This window comes from Camelus dromedarius, chromosome 4 (assembly GCF_036321535.1).
Source record: "Camelus dromedarius isolate mCamDro1 chromosome 4, mCamDro1.pat, whole genome shotgun sequence".
Taxonomy (NCBI): domain Eukaryota; kingdom Metazoa; phylum Chordata; class Mammalia; order Artiodactyla; family Camelidae; genus Camelus; species Camelus dromedarius.
In genome coordinates, this window is record NC_087439.1 from 93,565,728 (window position 1) to 93,587,250 (window position 21,523).

General features: G+C 52.5%; 1 protein-coding gene across 2 annotated transcripts in view; it reads left to right on the forward strand.

Annotated features, from left to right (window-relative positions):
• Window positions 1-21,523, forward strand: part of SH3BP4 (SH3 domain binding protein 4) — an 82,252-nt gene that overhangs the window by 3,777 nt on the left and 56,952 nt on the right. The window lies entirely within an intron of this gene.

Here is a 21,523-nt window from a genome sequence, read left to right on the forward strand (position 1 = left end):
TAAGTGGCTGAACTGGGATTTGAACCCGGATCTGCCTGAGCCCAGAGCTCTTTCTCGTATCTCCCAGTTCACTAAAGTGAAAGACACAAGCCGCTGTCAGCCACACGTGCGGTAGCAGGAAGACACAGGCAGGCATGAAAATAGCAGAGTGCCTGCCTCCCTTGCACAATGATTAAAAAAGGTGATGAAATCTTTGAAACCTGAGAAATCGAGAAGTCTTTTCCGCTGAAACGGAAGGCAGTCAGTTTGCACCTCCGTTCCCCGGGGGCCCTGCCCTTGCACCCCGTCTGCAGGGTAAAGCCTGACTGACTGGGGAGATGGCGATTTTGAAGCTGGGATGGCTCAGACAGGGTCTGCTATGAAGTTTGCCCTCGCACCGTGAATGGGTATTCTGGGCAGATGAGGTCACTAGAATAAGATTAAGATTATGCGAAGGCTGTTAAGTAAACGTAAGATAAGGATTCCACCTTCCATTTTACAATCAAATAAATGACATACTAACAGGATTATTCTTATCTGCTCCATGAAAGCTTGTCTTCGGGGAACTCTCTTTGCTGCTGCCTCTTAGCCCAACTCTTCTGAACGAATGGAAAAGAATACATTCTGTGAAGGGCTTTTGTGGTTCCAAATTCTTAATAAATTGTCCTTTCCTTTCTCTCCCGCTCCCCACAGTCTCCTTCTGTTTAACTGGGGGAAAAACTCTTCCCTGTTCTTATGAACATAGAAGTCCGCTCAGGTCTGCAGGCCTGAAAGGATTACATGTTTCCTTTTCTGGCTTTTCTGATGCAGCAGGTCCCTGAGCCTGAGGCGTGTTGAGCCACCTGCTCTCTCAGGGAAAAAAAAAAAAAAAAAAAAAAAAAAACCACAGAGCGCCTTGATGGTAGCATCTGCCAATGGCCCTGGTGTAAATACTCACGATGGCTAATTTCAAGGTGCCAGCTGGGTCTGGCAACATTGCTAAATATTTGACAATCTGTCTGAGCCAATAAGTGCTGGCTGCAGCTCACCTTCCGTTGCCCTGAGCTCGCCCACCCAGTCCCCTTCTGTGATGGATAAAATGGCTGCCTGGCTTCTGCTTGGGCCACGTCTGTCCAGGAGCCATGCTGAGAGAGGGCTTGGTGTCACTGAGTCACCTTGCTTGGCCAGCAAGAGCGGAGTGCTTCCAAACTCAGAGTTTACATCCACCTCACCTGAGGGTTTAAAAAAATCCCCAGTAGAGAATCACCATTCTGGTGTGTATCCAGGGTTGAACTCCACTAATGTAGGGAATTTGTGTGAGAAGGAAATTGGAGGTGTGGTTTGGGACTAGGCATGGCAGACTCTGTTTGAGATTGACCCTTTCCCTTGCAAGAGGAGGAAAGGTTTTCCAGCAGAAGGCCTGAGTGTGAAGGGGGTCCCTGTCTTCCCAGTTGCCAATCATCAGTCTTACTCCAATGGCCCTTCCCTCCATGGTGGTCAACATACTGTTTTGCCTCAGTTGCTTCTGCTGGTCTAGAATGGAGACAGGTCTTCGTGGAGGAGGGGTCAGGATGGGGTGAGCACATCACCCCTGGGGAGGTGGCTCCTTGGGCTGGTTTGGTCAAGCTGATCTTGGCTGTTGTAGCAGAGATCCAGAGTCTAGAGGAACGTCCCAGGGCCACGCAAGTGAAGAAAGGAGAAACCCTGCTTACAGACGCAGTCCAAGTGCCCATGGCGCCGCCCTGCCATTTACCCTTTCATTCAGCCCGCTTTCTGCCTCTGTTTACCCATTCATGCTATTGCCCTTTTGGAAAGGATTTTAATTTTTATAGCTTGAGGATGCAGAGAAGTACAGCTCTTCTTTGACTTACAGTGGGGTTATGTCCTATTAAATTCTCCGAATGCTGAAAATACGATCAGTTGAAAATGCATTTAACACACCTCACCTGCCCAGCATCATAGCTGGGCTTCCCTAACTTAAATGTACTCGAAACGTTTCCAGTAGCTGGCACTTGGACATCATCTAACACAAAGCCTGTTGGATAATAAAGTGCTGAAATATCTCATGTAATTGATTGAATATTGTACTGAGAGTGAAAAGCAGAGTGATGTGTGGGTGCAGAGTGGTTGTAAGTCTGTGGGTCGTTGGCTCTGGTGGTCACTCACTGAGGAACATGAGGCCCACAGACTCTAGCCCAGGAAGAGTGAAATTCAAAATTCGACGTACAGTTTCTACTGAATGCACATTGCTCTCACACCATTGTTAAGTCAAAAAATTCTAAGTCAGGGACCATCTGTAAATGGAATATCCTAAAAGTGCACGTACGTTTAAATATTTTAAAATTACCCTACGAATCGTTGTTTTGAAAAGTGGAATCAAATATTTGTGTGTCCCTTGCAGAAATGGAAAATAAAGATACCATGTTCAAATTTAACTGGGAATAATGGTTGAGGCTGGTGTCATACACGTAAGTAACTCATGCAAAGCACTGGGCCAGGGCCGTGACCCAGCCACGCGGTGGGCGGTGGCAGCAGCGAAGGCAGTGAAAACAGTCGGCTGCTGTGGTCTGCTCTCACTCTCCTCCCCGTCATCCCATCCCAAACATCCTCTTGCAGAACTTGCGATTTTTCCTTCCCTCTTGTGGCTTTAGAAATCAGTGTTTACGATGTTTTTCAGGAAGAAAGCTCTCTTCTGGTTTTGTGCTGGTTGGGAGCCATTGGCTGTTTCACCTTCATGTGCCGGACTGGGAAACTGAAATTTCAAATTTGGGTCACATTTCAAGCCCACGTCAGAATCTTCTGTAAATGGCTCTTTCTTTGTGATCAAATATCAAACAGCCCGATTTGCACAACTGAAAGTCATCATAGATGTTTTCAAAGAACATGCTTACTAAGAATTAAGTGACTAACCGTCCATCTTGTTCTAACATTGTCCTTTGTCCCCGAGCCATCATCAGGGAACAGGAAGAGCTGAAATGAGTTTCCGCGGATGAGAGTGTCCGGTTCCTTTTCTCGGTGGCGTCTCCAGTGGTCTTCCTGAGACCTGTTTTATTTCCAGTGACATCACGGGCTCCTAAACCCCACAGACCTGTCTGTGTTCGAATCTTTGGCTTCTGTTATTTCTGGTTTTGACCTGGGGTAGATTTTTGGAAGTCTTTGAAGCTCGGCTTTCTTACCTGGTGATGGTGGAACTTAAACCCCCTGGCTGGGAGGTTTAAATGTGGAGATTTGGATTTTATTGCTTCACCCCCTGCCTTGGGCTTGTAACCTGCCTATGGGGCCTTCCAGGGTCCGACCCCACCCCATGTCCTCTGCTGTAGCTTCTCTCTGAAGCACCCACATAATAGTGTCTCATGTATATTTCCTGAGTGTTTCAGATGCTTAAAGCCACCACCAAAGGGAAGAAATTAACTACTTGATGATCGAAGATGTATTGTCCCCGGACCTTCTGGCACCTGGGGGTTGATGGGGTTGATGGTGTTGACCTGGTCCCTGAACATCAGCCAATCAGAGGACTGCGCATGAGGTGACCTTGTTCCCTGGGACCTCCCCCCTCCCCCACCTGCCTTTAAATATGCTTTGCTGAAATCCTTCGGGGAGGCTAGGGTTTGCTTAGGCAGGAGCCACCCTGTCCTCCTTGCTCAGCCCTGCAGTAAACCTTTCTCTGCTCCAAACTCCAATGTTTCAGTTTGTTTGGCCTCATGGTGCGGCGGGCACACGAACTTGCCTTTATTAACAGGCTTTGGGCCCCATACCTCTCCTGGGGAGGCCTTCGAGACTGTGGCCTTTTGGAGTCTTGTGCCTGCTGTCATGATTTTAAAATATTGAGTAAGTAGAGGTTTTGTGATGTTTTCACCGTCTGAATTAAACAAGAGTGCAGAGATTTGATACTTCTAGGTGTTCAGTCTGACCTTTAAAAAGTGTACAGGTGCAGACAGATGGCATGGTGGTCAGTGTCTAAATAAGGACCAGGACCTCCGCCTCCCCCTCAATCCTTGCTCCGTTTCTAGAATTCCTGGGAGCAGGAGGAGAGGTGAGAGGTGCAGTCGGCAAGTTGCAGTGGGTGGAGGCCTCTGTGTCTCTGTTTGTGGGAAGGCCTTATCTACCCGAGCTACCTTGGGGGATGGGGAGGGAGACGAAGCCTCTTGGATTGAATACACATCCTTTCTAGGTGTATGAATTGTTTGGGGCAGGGTGTCTTGTGATTTTTCCTTCTTTTCTTTAAAAAATCCTGCTCACTTAAGAAAGTTTACCCCCAGTTACTCAAGTAATTACATTCATTTTAGAAACATTGGAAAATGCCAAAGGAGAAAAAAAATTCCGTCAGTGGAATTCTCCCAGACATGGTCACTGCTCTAGGCATTTTTGTGTCTTCTGGATATTTTTGCATGTAAATCTAGACCCTTCCAGACAAGACAGGTTGGCAGAGTGGTAACTTGCTTTTTGGTCACTGGATACCTGGCCTATAGTAATCCTTCAGTCATTCATTGTTTTGTTTTGTTTTGTTTTGTTTTTGTTTTAATGGAGGTGCTGGGGATTGAACCTGTCTCCTCCTGCATGCTAATCATATGCTCTACCACTGAGCTAGACCCTCCCACCTCATTGCTGAATGAATACTATGCTTTGTAAAAACTGCTTTTGTTGAAAATGGTTGACCTGTCTTCAGATCAACAAGTACAGATTTGTAGCCCCAGTTTCACTGTCAGACTTGTTCGGGGCTGCACCCTCTTCATTGAACAAGTCCTGATTCATAGACCGTTTCCAGTGACTTTGAAATTATAAACAGCAGGGAACATCTTTCAATACACCTAATTTTCTCCTTCAAATGAAAAATTTTTTCTTATATTCTTAAAATCTGTAAAGAATTTCTAAGTATGTTAATTGTTGGGTGAATATATAATCACTGCTCAGAAAAGCACATCCTGAGGGAGTTTCATTCTGGAGAGTTTCTCCATCTGTTGAATAAAACTTGGTGAACTTTGAGACCAGTCTTCGACTTGCTGGCACTCCCTTTGGGGGAATTGATTTCCTCTTACTTTCTTTCTTAATTTTACTTTTTTTTCTTAATTGAAGTATAGTCAGTTTACAATATTGTGTCAATTTCTGGTGTATAGCATAATGTTTCAGTCATACATGCACATACGTACATTCATTTTCATAATTTTTTCGTTATGCATTACTACAAGATATTGAATAGAGTTCCCTGTGCTCTACAGTAGAAACTTGTTATCTGTTTCATATATAGTAGTTAGTTTCTGCAAATCTCAGGCTCCCTGTTTATCCCTTCCCATCCCCTTTCCTCCTGTTAACTGTAAGTTTGTTTTCTATGTCTGTGAGTCTGTTTCTGTTTTGTAAATATGTTCATTTGTGTGTCTCTCTCTCTTTTTTTTGGATTTCATATATGAGTGATATATGGTATTTTCCTTTCTCTTTCTAACTTACTACACTTAGAATGATGATCTCCAGGTCCATCCATGTTGCTACAAATGACATTATCTTATTCTTTTTTATGGCTGAGTAGTATTCCATTGTATATATATACCACAGCTTCTTTATCCAGTCCTCTGTCAATGGACATTTACGTTGTTTCCATGTCTTGTCTTGTATTGTAAATAGTGCTGCTCTGAACATTGGGGTGCATGTATCTTTCTGAATTAGGGTTCCCTCAGGATATATGCCTGGGAGTGGGATTGCTGGATCATAGGGTAGGTCTGTTTTTAGTTTTTTGAGGAATCTTCATACTGTTTTCCATAGTGGCTGCACCAAACTACGTTCCCACCAGCAGTGTAGGAGGGTTCCCTTTTCTCCAGCCCCCTCCAGCATTTGTCATTTGTGAACTGGAATTGATTTCTGATCGTCTGAATGCTAATATGCCCTGCAAGGTAAGCTTTTGGGGTAGGGAGTGGAAGTTTACACCTCAGTTTTAAGGTGCACACACATGCCAGTTTCAGAAACATTAACACGGAGGAACCCCTGCATCCTAAAACCTAGGAGATGCTGCAGGTGGGACATCTTCAGGGCCCCTCCCTCCCAGGAGGGGATGGGTCTGACTTCCATGCTTTCAGCAGCTTAAGAGCTGTTGCTTCAAGCTCCCCAGGGTCATGTCCTTATGGAGTCAAGAGCGATTCATTGGGCTGTGTGCACTGCTGAGCTCTGACAGGATGGGCTTGCAGTAACATCTGGTACATGGTGACGGCACAGACTTGATTTTTGAGACCTGCAGGTTCATTAAAGAGGAGAAAGTACTTAATACCTTCTTCCACTGATGATGGGGCCGTAATTTTGATTTCTGGTTGTGGTCTGGTGTCACAGGACTTCTTCATTCTGGCAGGGGAGGAAACCTGAATTATGGGCAGAGTATTTTCTGGCCGGTCTCCTGAGCGTGGTTTTGCTGGGGCCCTGCTGCCTCCTCTGTCTTGGCACCACACGTCCCTGTATGAGTCATTGTCCACCTATCGTGAGATGAGGCGGCACCTTGGGGGCTGCCCGGAAGGCAGAGGGGCTGCTCTTTTGCTCTGGTGATTTCTGGGTGCCAGGTCCACCTCATGGAGTCTTTTTCGGAGGGGGCCCTAGAGTGGATCTGAGAGCCAGGCCCTTCTGTAACCCTGCGGGGCGCTGTCCTGGCCCCTCCCTCCTTGTTAGTTCGAGCTGGACTTGAGCCCATTCATTCCCCTGCCCCCTCCGAGTCCACTGTGTGCCAGGTGGGGGCAGGGGATGGCAAGACCACCAGGGACGGCTTCTGTGTAAGGTGCCCCAAGAGAAGCGGTCAGGATCCTGCGGCTATGCTGGGGATGAGGACGGGCTCCCTGAAGAAGCCCTGCTAAGAGGGGTGTGACCCAAAGAATTGAGCAGGCACCCACAGCAGGGATTTGGGGACGCTGGTGGTTGGGCGAGTGCCAGGAACCACTGGCAGAGGTGCTGGCTTTCTGGGAGCGCATGGCGGGAATGTGAGAGGCAGGTGGCGGGAAGGGCAGGTCCTTCTGGGCTTCACTCGGCTTCGAACTTTTGTCTCAGGACACCGGGAAGATGATTATTGTGTGTGAGCCTGACTTGCAAGAGGCCAGCAAGGTGACCCCCATCTGGGTCCCCTCCCTCCTCACAGCCCTGATCCCCCGCAGCCGCCTTGGGCTCCCCTCCTGGGGCTCCTGGGGCCACACGGGGTGCCTCGCCCTCCTGACCTACTGTGAGAGTTCTCATAGAGTCGTCCGATTGATTAAATGTCCACTGCGCGGTGGTAAGAGTTGTCTGTATCACCAAAAGGACACTTCAAAACTGAGCTGACTGTCGGATTATTTAAAGAGTCGTATTTTATATTCCAGGAAGGAAAAGATATTGATGAAGAAGTGATTTTCCAGGTAAAATAACATCAGAGGGACCCGGTGAGATAGATCAGAGCACCTGTCCCTGACCAGTTGCATCCCTGGCCGGCTCTGAGTGCGGCTGTCCCCCCCAGGGCACGGCTCCTGACAGCCCCCTTTGTGGCCCCACTGAGCTGCTGCAAAGTAGTGGCTCTGCTGGCCGTCCAGGGGATTTCTGTGTTTAACCCACGTTAACCTGGCTAATCCCGTGTCTACTTCCGGGGAAACTCCAGTCTAGCCGTCTTCTCCAGGAGGACAACCAGCTGTCCTCAGTGCACTCGGAGTGAGACCATGACTTTATCAAGGTTAAAAAGGACACAACTAAAAGCTGGAAAATGATGTCATAAACATCGCTTTTTTGTCTTTAGTCAAATTGTCAAGAAATTGGCTGCTTGCTAAATGGAGAGTCTGCTGATTGTTCTGGGAAGAAGTGGGGTTGTTTTGATGAGCAGGAAGACAGAGACCAGCAGTGGTTCCCGGGGGGAGCCTGGGGTGGACGGCCGCGAGTAGCAGGTGAGTGAGGCTTTCAGGACAAAGAGCTGCTTTTCGGCTTAGCAGATGATTGCAAATTAGGCATTATGGGAAAATCTTGAGCCTGTGTGACTTTGAATATGTCAGGCTGTTTGTGGTTGTCCTTTGCCTTCAGATTTTACTGCTGGGAATTGCAAACAGGCAGCTCTGTAGAGCCTGCAGACCAGGCTGGGAGGGAGTGTACAGAAGTAACAGTGGTTTGGGTGTGAGACCCGCCAACCCCCTCTGTTGTCTCTAACAAAACAAAGTGAACTGTAAATCTAAAATGTTTTGGGAAGAAAAGAGGAGAAATGGTAGTTAGTTTTTGTAAAGCACCTACAGGCAGTCCCTAGACTCTGTCTTACCCCTTATATATCAGGTCATCACAAAGCCTGCTGGGGTAGGTGGCCTTGTTCACATCTTACCGATGATGATGCATGAAACTGAAGCCAGGAGGATAATTAACGTGTCCATGGACAGAGCGAGAATATACCAAGGAGTCAACTGTTTCAGGCGGCGCTTATGCCTGGCCAGTAACTGGAGGGTAATTTGCCTGAAAACCTGAGTGCCAGTCTCCCACGTGTGGCTGCACCATTGTGGATATGTGGGCTTTGGGAGGAGGAGAATTAAGTGCGTTGAAAATGACACAGAACCTGATGTTGCCCCAGAGGGCGTTCATTCTTGAGCGCCTCTCAGGTCAGTGCTGCCCTGGAGTAAGTCACCTGGACCACACGCCACACGCCGCCCGCTTCCCGCGCCTGTGGTGCATGTCTGAGACACCGGCATCTTGTTTTTATTGTTATATCGACCTTTTCCCCACCCTACGTTTGAGGATGCCTATGCCTTGACTCTCTTACCTTCCTTTGAATCGTAAGGACTCTCAGAAAGTTCAGAATTAGTCCTTTTCACTGATGGCACATAGTGCTGATTCCGAATGAATCTGAACATTGTCTGGCAGAGAGGGCATAAATGCTCTGTTTAACTAAGCTAGCGTTGTACTTGGTAATAGAAATACTGAAAAATAGGTGACCCTACTTTGCTAACACACTGTGTCTCAGGAATGTGTGTCCCCTCTCTCCTTCGGGTTCTTGCCCGACGTTCTTGCGCTCCTGATGGCGGTTATAATCAGGACACCGGAAACATCTGCCTTGGGCCAATACCTTCAGCATTTTCCCTCCAAACTCTTCATCCTTCCATCCCATGACAGGAGGGACCCTCACCATGTCTGGATCACAGGAAAACTAAGGCGCCAAACGGGAAGGGGCTTGTCTGAACTGTGAGTGCAGAAGCCAGGATCTGCGTCCAGGCTGTCAGCCGCACGGGAGGCCAGGTCTCCCTCAGGCAGGGAAATCCCAGGGCCAACAAGGTGCTTGTGGGAACCAGACCAGGGCGGCAGGGAAGGTGAAGTCTCAGGTGAGATGAGGATGGGCAGGTAACAGCCAGGTGGGTCATCTGAGGGGGGCGATTCCTGACCCCCAGCAGGAGCCAGGCAGGATGGGCAGGGGTGGGTCTCAGCCTCCTCCCCCCACCGCACCCTCACACTTGGTACACGGGCGAGCCCTCCTGCTGTGATGTGTGGCGCTGTGGCCCCGTCCTCTCCTGCCTCCATTTAAGCCATCATTCGTGAAGGTCCACACCCCATCAGGCACTGTGCCTGACACGGTCAAGGTGAACTAGAGTCCCGCATCCTCACGGCCCTGCGTGGTACGTGTCTTGGTGATAAATCTTTATGTCTGAGGAGCTTCTCCTCAAATATCTCTGAGTTGTGGTGCTTTTCTGAGTAGCTTCCATGTCCAGCTAAGAATCACTGCCAGGTCCCCACCTGCGGTGACGGTGCCCCTGGCTTTCCTGCCTGCCCGCCGCGGGGAAGCCCCACAGGCTGCCCTCCACCAAGTGAGGGCCGCCGCCCATCTGCCCACAGCTGGTGGAACGCAAGGTGGGCGGGGACCGTCCGGACCTCAGGTGGTCTTGGTGAGAACAGTGGTGCCTGAGGGAACGTTCCAGATCGTGCCTCTTCGGCCGCTTGAACTCAGGAGGGAGTATTTGGAAATAGCGACATCAGCAGAACCATCGGTGGTGGGGAGTAGGGGGTGTGCAGTTGTGTTTCCCTGATGGGGTGGCTCCAGAGAGTCCCCTGAGTGCCCGGAGCCAGGATGACCTCAAGGTGCTGTCCTTGTCACTTTTTTGAAGGCACCTCTTGTTTTCACTTAATTTAATTTAATTATTATTTTTTAATAGAAGTACTGGGGATTGAACCCAGGACCTTGTGCATACTATGCACATGCTTCACCACTGAGCTGCACCCTACTCCCCCTTGTTTTTATTTTAATATCCTCTTTAACCCAAAAGTTATTTTTTTAAGTATTTCATGTTTTTCTTTGTCTCTTTTCCTGTCTTTCCCTCCTCCTACTTCCTGGTGTTGCTGCTTCGGGGCCGGGGGGGGGGTCCTCCCACACAGTCTTCTGTCCTGGGGAGTTTATTGGGGTTTCAGGAATGCTGCCAGCGTCCGCGGGCGTTCCTTGGGTACCCGCATGGCAATAGCGTTTCCTCCGGGACCTGGAGGCTGATTAGATCAGCTAGAATATACTCATTGGTTAATCACGTTTTAGGTCGTGCGCCTGCCCGGTGTTCCGTGTGCTGCTCCGTCAGGTCCGGGGGCCGGGCTCCTGTTTCCCGATGGGACCGCTGTTTGTCATTTTCTCTGGATCCACACTGGTGTGTCCCCTTCTTATATAGCAGTCCTTCCAGCATAATTGGATCTTCTTATCGCTTCACCTCTCCTGTGTGCATTCAGTGTTTGTGGCCAGAATTGTACCCTTTTAGAGACTCCTGTATGTCACCCTCTCTGGGTCAGCTTAGATTTGTTCTGTGTGCTGTGTAGGGGACTCTTCTCACTGGGTTGGAGCCCCTTCCTGGACGTGTCATATTTGGTGTCGTAACTCACATGGCCGGTCTCATCACTGCCCTCTGGCAGAGTTTGCCTCATGTGCTGTCTTTGAGACCAATTGGGAAAGGCCAGGGGCCGTGGCTTTTGTTACCTTGAGTGAAAAGAGAGCGTTTCGGCTTGGTGGGTGTGCGAGTGCCTGCCGTGCTGGGACTCGGGTCTGCTGCGCCTGGGTTTCTCCTGGCTCCTCCCCTGCTGGCCCTCCTCCCAGGGTCCGCAAGCAGTTTTCCTTGTGTGTCGTTGCATCCGCGGCGCAGCATCCCTGAGCCTGCGTCCGCGACCCCGCATCCCTGAGCCTGCTTCCGCGACCCCGCATCCCTGAGCCTGCGTCCGCGACCCCGCATCCCTGAGCCTGCGTCCGCGGCACAGCATCCCTGAGCCTGCGTCCGCTGCGCAGCATCCCTGAGCCTGCATCCGCAGCGCTGCGCACTCTCTGTGGCCTGGGGTCTCTCATCAAATGGGGTTTGCAGCCTCGTGCAGGTGGTTTGATTTTGTAGGTGTAATGCTTCGATCTGGAGGTGACTGAGGTGCGGTCAGAGGTGTCTAGTCCCTTCTTTGTGTCCGGCAGGTGATGTCATGTGGACCGTGGGTTCCAGCGGGACGTTGGGGTGCTGGCCTCAGCTGTGCATGGTGCGGCCGTGCAACCGGCCTCTGCCTGGGAGGCCGCCACCTGCCCGTTCTTCCCGCTCGGTCATTCATTGATTCCCTCAGCAGACACGCCTGGCGGTTTCAGCGCGCTGGACACGTTTCAGTCATGACCTTTGCCCTTTTCCGAGAACTGAAAACACAATCTGAATGTGTTTCTTCCTGGCCTTCGGACTTCTGAGGCCATCCTGGTTTCACAGATAAGCCTGCACTTTTCAGCACGGCATCGGGGTCTGGCAGGCTGGCCTTTGAGCTTTGTATCTCCAGCCTGCCCTTTCCTGCACCCACAGCTGGTGCCTGAGATGCCGCGGTGATGCGAATGGACCCTCGTCCTCAAGCCTTAAGGCTGACTGTCTCCCTCTCTCTCTCTCTCTCTCACTCACACACACACACACACACACACTGTAATCCCTAATGTCTTCCTGTATTAGCTCAGCTACACTGATCAGAACAGTTGACATCCTGGCACTGAGGACTGGCCTGGATGGCATCCTTCCTTGGCTCCTGACTTAAGGGGATTCTTGGCAAGTCCCTGAACCTCGTCAGGGCTTCTCATTCTCCGAGCATCAGATTCACCCACGAGGGCTGCGGTTTTGCTCAGGCCCCTCCCCTGGGATTAGTTGGCTTGGGGCTGGGGTCCCTGCATCCTTAATTTTAAAAGCACCCTAGGTGACTCTGCTCAGCTTGGAGTGACCCCACTGGAGCCCATGTCTTGAATGGTATTATCCCTGAGATGATGGTTTTTCAAAAATGTTGGTGTGCTTAGATCTCTTTCTTGTAAAAGTGCTTTTGTAACAATTCCAAATATTACCTACACCTGGAAAGTGGCAGGGGCGCTACTGTGCCCCCGGAGCAGGCGGCGACTCTGGCTTTTAGCCGCTCTCCTCGGGCGAGCCGGCCTCAAGCTCTCCGGCTGATTCCCCCGGGGTGTGGATTCTTCTGCTGGCCTCTGTCCTATCACTTGGGGTTTCCGAGCCCATTTTCCCAAGTGGGGTTTAGCTATAGTTTCCTTCTTCATTTGTTAGCTTTGGGGACCAGGGTCGCCTTTTGCCTCGTAAAAGGGATTGGTGAAGGAATTATTTTTAACTGCTGTAGACCTGTCTTGTCGGGGACAAGACCCGGGCGGAAAGGCGGGAGATACGTGTTGCTGCAGGGCATTCCAGACACAAATTTCATTTACTACATGGAGAAAACAAAATAGGCTACTGTATATGGCCTCCCTCTCTTTTTAAGATTTTTATTTATTTTTAATTGTGATTTTAAAAAGCATAGTGTAAAATTTACAGTCTTAACTGTTTTTAAAAGTGTACAGTTGAAGACTGTACAGTGTATTCACATGGTTGTGCAACAGATCTTCAGAACTTTTTCATCTTGCAAAACCGAACCTTCCCCGTTAGACATCTCCCCGTCTCCCCTGCCCCTCCCTGCCCTGAGCACCTGGTAATCACCGGTCCCTCTTCTGTGTCTGTGAGTCTCACTGTTTCACACAGCTCAGAGAAGTGGAATCGTGTGTATAGTCTTTGTCTTGTTGTGACTGGTTATCTCACAATGTCCTCAAGGTCCATACATGTTGTAGCATGTGACCAAACTTCCTTCCGTTTTTTAAGGCTGAATAATATTCCATTGGGTAAGTAGACTGTTACCGAACGCAAGTTCGTGTGCCCGCTGCACCGTGAGGCCAAACAAACTGAAACATTGGAGTTTGGAGCAGAGGAAGGTTGATGGCAGGGCCAAGCAAGGAGGATGGGGTGGCTTCTGCTCAAAAAAACCCCCAACTCCTTGAAGGGTTTCAGCAAAGCTCATTTAAAGGCCAGGTTAGGGAAGAGGGGGTCGCATGGTCTGTGATCAGCTCTTGTACAATCCTGATTGGTTGATGTTCAGGGAGCAAGGTGGTCAACACCATCAACCTAGGCTCCAGAAGGCCTGGGGGCCATGTGCTCTCCATCATCAAGTAGCCAATTTCTACTTTGGTGATGGTTTTTAAGACTGAAACATTATGCTGCACACCAGAAATTTTGACACAACTTTGTAACCTGACTATACTTAAATTTAAAAAGTAAAAAATAAACAAAAATAAAAAATAAAAAACTACGGTGTGAGGAAGGGGGGAAAAGTCACCTGACTGCTTGCAGCCCCGTTACAGTGAGACCAGTCACACAGAAGTGGGGTCATCCGTGCTCTCTCCTGACACCTGCTCTTTTCCCTCCGTGCTCGTGAGGATCAGCGTTCCCTGGCCACATGGCTGTCGCCTATGCCGTCTAGCTCCCTGATGGCCTCCCTGGGACGGGTTGGAGCGCCAGCTCTGGGGAATCGTTTGCAGTCCTTTTCACTACCCTTCACTTAAACAGTCGACTGTGCGTTCTGGTTTCAGTGTTTCCCTCCCAGCCTTGCTGTCTGAGATGGAATTGCAGTGGCCTCCCTGGGCAGGAGACAGACCCGCAGAGGCAGCTTCCGCGCTCTGTTCCGAAATCCAGGCAGACCCCCGAGTTCTCAGGGACGCCTATTCCACAGAGGCCCCGTCTGAGAGCGACGCCCGCTTCTGGGGGAGAGGTGCGCGTGACAGGCCCTCCCCAGCGGGGCGTGCCGCCCTCACCGCCTCAGCCCTGCGCTGCCCGAAGCCTCCGCTCCCCTTGCTGAGGCCTGGGCCGGGGGCCGTAGGTGGCACTGCCGCACGGAGGGCGAGCCAACTGCACAGTGTTTTCATGGGTCTGGTTTGATAGGTGTAGTTTGGAGAGTTTGCCTGACCCTTCAAGAAGGTTCTCACTCGTCTCAGCGGGTCGGTCCTCACTGGTCTGGGGACAGTCGTCCTAAGATCCGTGACCGTCGTGATCTTGATATTTGCTGCCCCCAAGATGCACCGTGGGTGGGGTGGGTCGCCCCGTGGACACGCCGCCCTCGCTAACAATAAGATCCTAAAACGCAGCTCTGGGGCCATCAGGCCCACAGGGAGCCCAGGAGCTTCTGGAATCTTTAGCCTGACCTGGCGCTGAGGCTCCTGCCTCGTGATGGGCCGGCCTGCGGCTGCGGGGGGGCTGGACTCCCACGCTGCCTGGATCAGCCTCCTGAGCTCAGAGGAAAGGGGGGATTCCTGCCCACACAGCTCCCCGGCTTCTGTCTGCTCCCTCCCCCGTTCACTGGCAGGTGTCGGGTGCGTTCTGGCCAATGGGTGGGAAGAGGGGGGAATGAGGTGCTGGTCGTGCACCCGTACTGGGGGCTGCATTCACCCTTCACCGCTCCAGCCTGCCGTCCATGACACTTGGCGCTTTGTGATGGGGATAATCATGAATCTTACCCGATTACAGGCGCGGATGGAGTGTGCCTGGCTCACGTCTCAGCCTGGCAGCGGCCCGGCCGGCCCAGCCAGCAGCTGCCTGGCGCCCGAGGGGTCGGGAAACAGGGAAGGCGGTGGCGGGGGTGCAGTGGAGTCCTCTGGTTTGGTGTGTGGCAGGAGTCGAACTAACCTGGTTGTGTCCGGCAGCTTCGTGCTGGAGAGCTCCTGGGGGCGGGGGTGGGGGGAAGGAGTTGATTTGGGATTGAGTTGTTTTCCAGGAATGCCGTCCTTCCGGCCTGTGAGTACTGGATGGGTGGGAGGCAGTGCTGAGCCCCCTGCCCACAGCGGCTGCCCCCTCTGCCTTTCACAGTTGGAAGAACTTCCCCAGGGAAGTTCGGTCAGCTGCCCAGGCCACAGGGGCAGACTTCGACCCAGACTTCCAAGCCTGGGCCCCTTACATTCAGCACCTGGATCCCACCAGGTAACCAGCTTTCATCTACCCTTGCCTAGGGAGTCACACCTAATTCTCGAATCCTACCTGTGAAGCAGGCACTCTGAGCATCTTCATTCAGCATGTGGGGAAACTGAGGCTTCAAGCAATTTACCCAAACTTTGAGGGTCAAAAATGGAATGAAAGTAGTTTGACTTGGAACACCCCCCGCCAGCTGCTTCCCTATTTCTCTTCCAGAAAGAGCTAAGGGGGTGTGTTTCTTTCCTCCTGTCTCATCCTCTGGTATCCTCCAGCCCAGAGTTCCCAAGTCACTTAGACGCTGACCTCTCTGAATTGATTGATGACCCCAGAGTGTGGGGTCCATGGCTGAGTTCCGTGTCAGGGACATGGTGTGTCCTCTACGTTTGCCTGCGTCTCCTAGGGTTAGGGGTCGGCTCTCACCCAGTGACCCCTCCAAAGGACACCCGCAGACTTGAGGGACCTCAGGTAACCCATCCATCCATGCAGGGAACCACCAGCTCACCTGGCCAGGTCTGCATAAGGGCCCGAGCAGGGCAGGTGATATCTGGGCCCTTCTCCTAGAAATGGCCTTTTTACAAATACAGGCCAGTTGTCACCGGTCCCAGCCTGTCAGGTTTTAACTTCCTGTTGATGTCAGCGCCAACGGAAAGGTCTGAGTCTGCAGCTCAAATCCTTAGGAGGGCAGAGGGCAGGGTGTGTGTGTGGCTGACGGGTCTTCGCCTGGAGCCGCCTGCAGCCCAGCCAGGCCTCCATCCTCCCAGGCTTGGGCTCAGTGCTTTTGCTTGTTTTGTGATAAATAGAGGAGCTTGTGTTTGTGCCCTTCTGACTGGCAGTGGGTGCAGGGAGACCTTCAGCAGAGGGGGAGGGAAGGGCCTGGAGAGGGGGTTATAGAGGCCAGGCCTGGAACCAAGGCCTGTTGGCAATAGTACGCATGCCGTTGTTACAGTGATGAGGGTGCCTCGCCCCTGCGGCCTCCCCCCCTCCCCCAGAGTCACAGCCCCAGGTTCAGCATGAAAAAAATACCAGTCGCATCCCAGCATCCCAGCGGGGGGCCCTTAACCAAATACCTGCCTGGTCCCTGGTCCTGCTCAGGTCTGTCCAGGTCACCTAGGTAAGGTGTGTCGGGGGAACCGTCACAGCCCAGAGGTGCCGCAGGAGACAGGACTCAGTGTCGGGTGGTACCTGGATGGGATCCTGGAAGGGAAGAAGGACATTAGGGAGAAAGTAGGGAAATCAGAACAAAGAACTGCCTTTAGTTAATAATGACATCGCCATCAGTTCATTAATCGGACAAACGTGCCGAACGATGGCGGGGTGTTAGTAATAGGGAGCTTCGGTGTTGTCGGCGTGCGGGAACTCCCTGGGGCATCTTTACAACTTTACCACGCATCTCAATCTAAAAGAGCTTGTTTCAGAAAAGAGACAGAACAGAGGCAGGGAGGCCAGTTCCAGGCGTGGCCCTCGGCTCCCGCGTCTGCACCGCGCAGTGACCACAGCCGTGTCCGGGTGGCCCCGGCGCCCCCTGCCAGGGAGAAGCCCAGGCTGCCACACCTTTTCTGCCCAGCCCAGCACGGTGCCCAGCCTCCTCCGGGTCAGGCTGTGGCCGGTCTCTGCCCGTCAGCGTGCTCTTTGTTCTCTGCTGGACCAGACTTAATGGCGAGCTGCTCTCCCAGTCAGCGAGGAAGCTGGCTTCCAAGCACAAACAGGGGTCACCTGTGCCAGGTGAGCTGGAGAAAGGGAGAAGGGCGGCAGGGACAGTCTGCTGCATGAGGCTGGGCGTGGGGAGGTGGTGGCTGAGGGCCCCGCAGACCCCGTTAGGAGCTCCAGGGTTGACGCGTGGGAGATGGGGTGCGACTGAGATTGTCTCTCCTCTGAGGACGGCCAGTGAAGGTGTGCGCGGAGTACGCACCTGCCCCGAGCCCCTGCTCCTCCTCTGGGAGCTCTGTGCAGGGAGTCGGGGCACAGGGAGCAAGGAAGGTCCCTGAGCACACACACACGCACACGCATGCAGGCACGGGGCCCCGGCACCTGAGTTTGTAATGTTCTTAGGCCAGGAGACTTTCTACGGGCCCGGCTCCAGGACGGCATGTGGGCCGATGCCCGTGTCCACCTGGACCTGCCGTTGTCCAGCCCGGCGCCTCTCAGTCTTATGTGCCCAGGACTCGCCAGGGACGGGGGCATTTCTGACCCGCTCCCAGGCGGCGGGGAGGAGGCTGCTGGTGTGGGGACCGCGCTTTGGGAGGCAAAGGTTCAGTCTGGGCTGGTGGGGGCAACCTGGGGGGGAGGCTTGTGATTCCCCTTGGGGAGACAGGACTGAAGTTTGTCAGGTGGACAGACCAGGAACTAAGCCTGAGAGTGGACGAAGGGACCAGATTCAGCTGGAAAGAGACAAGCAGGTGGCGATGGGAGGAGCAGGGGACGTGGCAGCCATCCGGGTGGCCTGTGTGTGTGCTTGGGGTTCATCACCCGAGAGTGACAACCGTGTGTGTTTACGTAGCGCCGCCTGCGGACCCACGGGTTCTCAGCAACTCACTCACATTGTTTACTCCCCACAACAGCCCGTGAGTTGGATGCCGTGTTTGTGCCTTTTTTAGAGATGAGGCCAGGTCTGCTCCCTGCTCAAGACCCTGCCGGTGGGAGGGGGCGGGAGCGGCACGCCTGGCCCCCCGGAGTCTGCGCGGAGTCTGCGCTGAGCCCTGCCCCTGCAGCTGCTCAGGTGGGGCGTGGCGTTTCCCCGCCCATGTGTTCACACCGAGTGCATCAGACTGGAGCGTAGGGTCCCTGGGCTGGGTGAGCACCGGGGCCTGGGGACTCCTGGTAGGTGGACATAGAGCTGGGTGGCTGCTTTGGTGTTCTGACCCCACCAGGGGGCCTCTTCCCTGCTGTCTGGGCTTTCCAGAAGGTTCTCTCTTCGCCACACCTTGCTTCTCAAACTCAGGTGTGCAGATGTCATCCCCCACCCCGACTCACAGCACGTCTGAGTTTATACCATGACACTCCCCATCCATTCCCGCAGGAGATTCCTCCAGGTTCCTCACATGCTCAAGGTATGTTTGAGAAAACACATTTTCTGATCTTTCAGCCCTTCAGTGGGGTGGGCTGTGCACTTTGTGCTGGGGAGGTTTTCTAGAGAAGGCCTGATTTTGGGTTCTGACCATCCCCCGTCCCTCCTGTCTGCGGGGCAGGAGCCCAGGAGCAGGGTGGCTGCCTTGCCGTGCGTGGTCCAGGGGGGGTTTTCCTCCTGCTGCCAGAGGCAGTTTCATGTCCCTGGGATGATGTTTATATTTTGCATTCTTTGCGTTTCCTCGCTCCATCTGGAAGTGCTTCGTCACTCACTCATTCATTCAACAAGTATTTGAGAGCCTGCTGCGGCCGGGGGGTGCAGAGGGTGGGCAAAGGGCAGGATCCCGGCTGACCGCTCCCCGCTGGTGGGCAGCGGGGACCAGATAGCCTCCCCTGCGCCCCATGCGCCCCAGGCCCAGCTGGCATGCACTCAGGCGCTGGTGCTCGTGCACCAGTGCCGCCCCAGGCACTGAACTCTGGTTGGGCCCCTGCCCGGCTGCAAGCAGCAAGTCGGGCCCATCAGCCTGCGTAGAAAGTTCTTTTGTTCCCTGGTACTGGCATGGCTGAATCCATGCTGCAGCCAAACAGGATGTGGTCTGGGTGACTCCCAGCTTCCAGCCACCGAAGGTTCTTGTTTTCCGCTGCCTCGAGAGACAAGCCCCACAACCACAGGGCGCTTCGAGGCCCCGCGGGGGGACGCGCTGGACTGTTGGAGAGCCCAGCTCTGCAGCGTCTGTCAGGACCTGCACCTTTAATTGCGGGGGAGGGAGCGCGGGAAGAGGTGGGGCAACCTCTGAGAGTCAGAACCCAGCCCGAGAGGAGAAGACTTTCAGGTCAAGCTCCAGGCCTGCGAATCTGGTTTGGGAGGAGGAGTTCCAGATGGGGCTGTGCTTCCAGGTCTCAGCTGGCCCATTTCTGTGCAGAGCAGGGTGGACAGGAGGCTGCGGCATTGTCTGTGGCCCTGCACTGCCCATCCATGCTATTCCATGGGTGTTGGGGCCAAGCCACGTGGTCCCTAAATCTTGAATGGAAAAATAAACCTTGAAAATATTGGGGATGAGTGGTAAATCACAGGAAGAGTGAACACTCATGTAGACTGGTACAGCCTCTGCCCAGGCCAAGAAATGGGACTTTACCCTTGACTTTGAAGTCCCTTTGCCCCTTTCCCATCCCAACGGCCCCTCGCCCTCCCGCTTCCAGATGTTTTGTCTAATACACCTGAAGCACGTAGGTATCCTCATCCTGAGTTTTGTGGTGGTTATTTCCTTGCTGTCTGTAGTCAAACAGCATAGCCAACATTGTGTCCGTCAGCAACACTGTTTTTCACGTCTTTTCATGTGTATAAATAGAACAACGTGCTCTCTCTTTGTGGTTGGCCATCCCTCACATGGCCCCTGTGACCTCCCCTGCCACAGGCGTTCACGTCCTTGTGTCCTCCTCCCCTAGATGTGGCTGGCTTAGCAGCCTGCTTCTAACTGATGGAATTTATCCAGAGTGAAGGGTGTTACTGTCAAGAACAAGGGGACATAAGATTATAATGTCTTCCTTGATAGCAGACTTTTTCTCTTGCTGGCTTTGATGAAACCAGCTGCCACATCGAGGGGCCCACATGGCGAGGAGCTGAGGCCCTCCGTCCGACAGCCAGCAAGGGACCAAGTGATGCCAATACGCCCACGAGTGTGGAAGGAGAGCCTTCCCCAGTCAAGTCTTTACTTGAGACCCCAGCCCTGGCTGCGGCGTTAGCTGGAGCCTGAAGCAGAGGGCCCAGCTGAGTCACACTGGGATTCCTGTTTGTGGTCTTTTGTTACCCAGCACTGGGTAACTGATACACATCCTTCCAGGAGTTCCATCTGGCTCTCATGGTCCTGAAGTCCACCTGTGTCTATGTGAACAGCTGCAACTCGCTGACGGTCTGGTTTTCCATGCACACTAATACTCAGTTTACTTACTCCTTCTACTCAGGGACCGTAGTGCTTTTCAGCCCTTTGCTGTTACAAACTGTGTTTGTAGCACGGTGTCCACGTGTCCATCTACAGGATGAATCTGGCCATAGCGTGTAGGGTGTCTCCTTCGCATCCCACAAGCCATGTTCCAGGTCACTCTTGTCCCTCCACATCTTCCCCCTCTCTGATGTTGTCTGACTGCTCATTTTGGGAGGAGGTCTGATGGACGTAAGAGGCTTTTTAACTTCGCTTTCTTGATTATTAACCATAAACCAATGTTGATTGGCTGCCCCAGTTTCTTCTGATCTGAAGGTCCTTTTCATGGTTTCTCCCATTTTTCTTACTGAATTGTAAGAGTTCTTTGAATTTTCTGAAAAATAAGCCTTTACTGGCTGCGAGTGTTGCAAATAGTGCCTCCCAGTCTACTTGCCCACACGGGCTTTAAAAATCCAACCAGGCATGTTCCAAATCCCGTCCCAGGGGGCTAATTTGCAGAACTATTTTCAAGGCGTTCCCAGTTCTGGCCCGCGTGTCCTCGTCTTGGGCCAAGGCATCCTGCCTGGGAGATTAGCTCCTGCTTATTGTAATCATCGGTCTGCCTTCCTGGGGCGAGTCTGTTCACTTTCTGTCCCCCCGACTTACATCACCCTCTGGTCTGGGAGTGCTTTCCTGCTCAAATAGCTCATTTCAGTCTCTCAGTCATTTTGGAGAAAATCAGTGAGTCCACATTGGACCCGGGGCTCAGGGCGTACCCCTGCCAGCCCTCAGTTCTAAATCTGCATTCAATTGAGGACCCTGGAGGTGGTTGCATCCTCAAGGAATGTGGGTCTGGGGAGCGCAGCCGGTGGGGCTCAGAGCACTTGCATTCCTGGAGAAAGTTAAAATTAGACAAAGCAGCTCCACTTCCTGCCATTCAGCCGCAGTGGGCTGGTGTTTGTTTGCACAAGGATTCTTCTGGTAACAGCCTGTAGTCGGTTTCTGGTGGAATGTGAGGTGAAGTCATGATTTTCAGGATGGAGGTGAGCTGTTTCCATGGCGATCTTTGTTGCTGGAATCCCTGCCTTGTTTGTGAATTCTTGTCGAATGGAAAAATATTGAAACAACTCCTTTTTATAGCTAGCAAGGAAGATTTTGGTTTTTTGAGAAGCTCTTTAATGAGAAGTTGATGCCAGAGAATGTACCTGTTGGTCAGTGAGCTCTGGAGGGAGAGAGGTGACCCCCCCACCCCGCGGCTTGGCTCCCGATTGCCCGCCTCCTCCCCGGGAGGTCACCTTCCACCTGTCCCCTTGAAGCTGGACTCTTGGGAAGCCCCCTCTGACTGGAACAGCCAGGGGGCCAGGGCCACCCTCGCCCCACCCC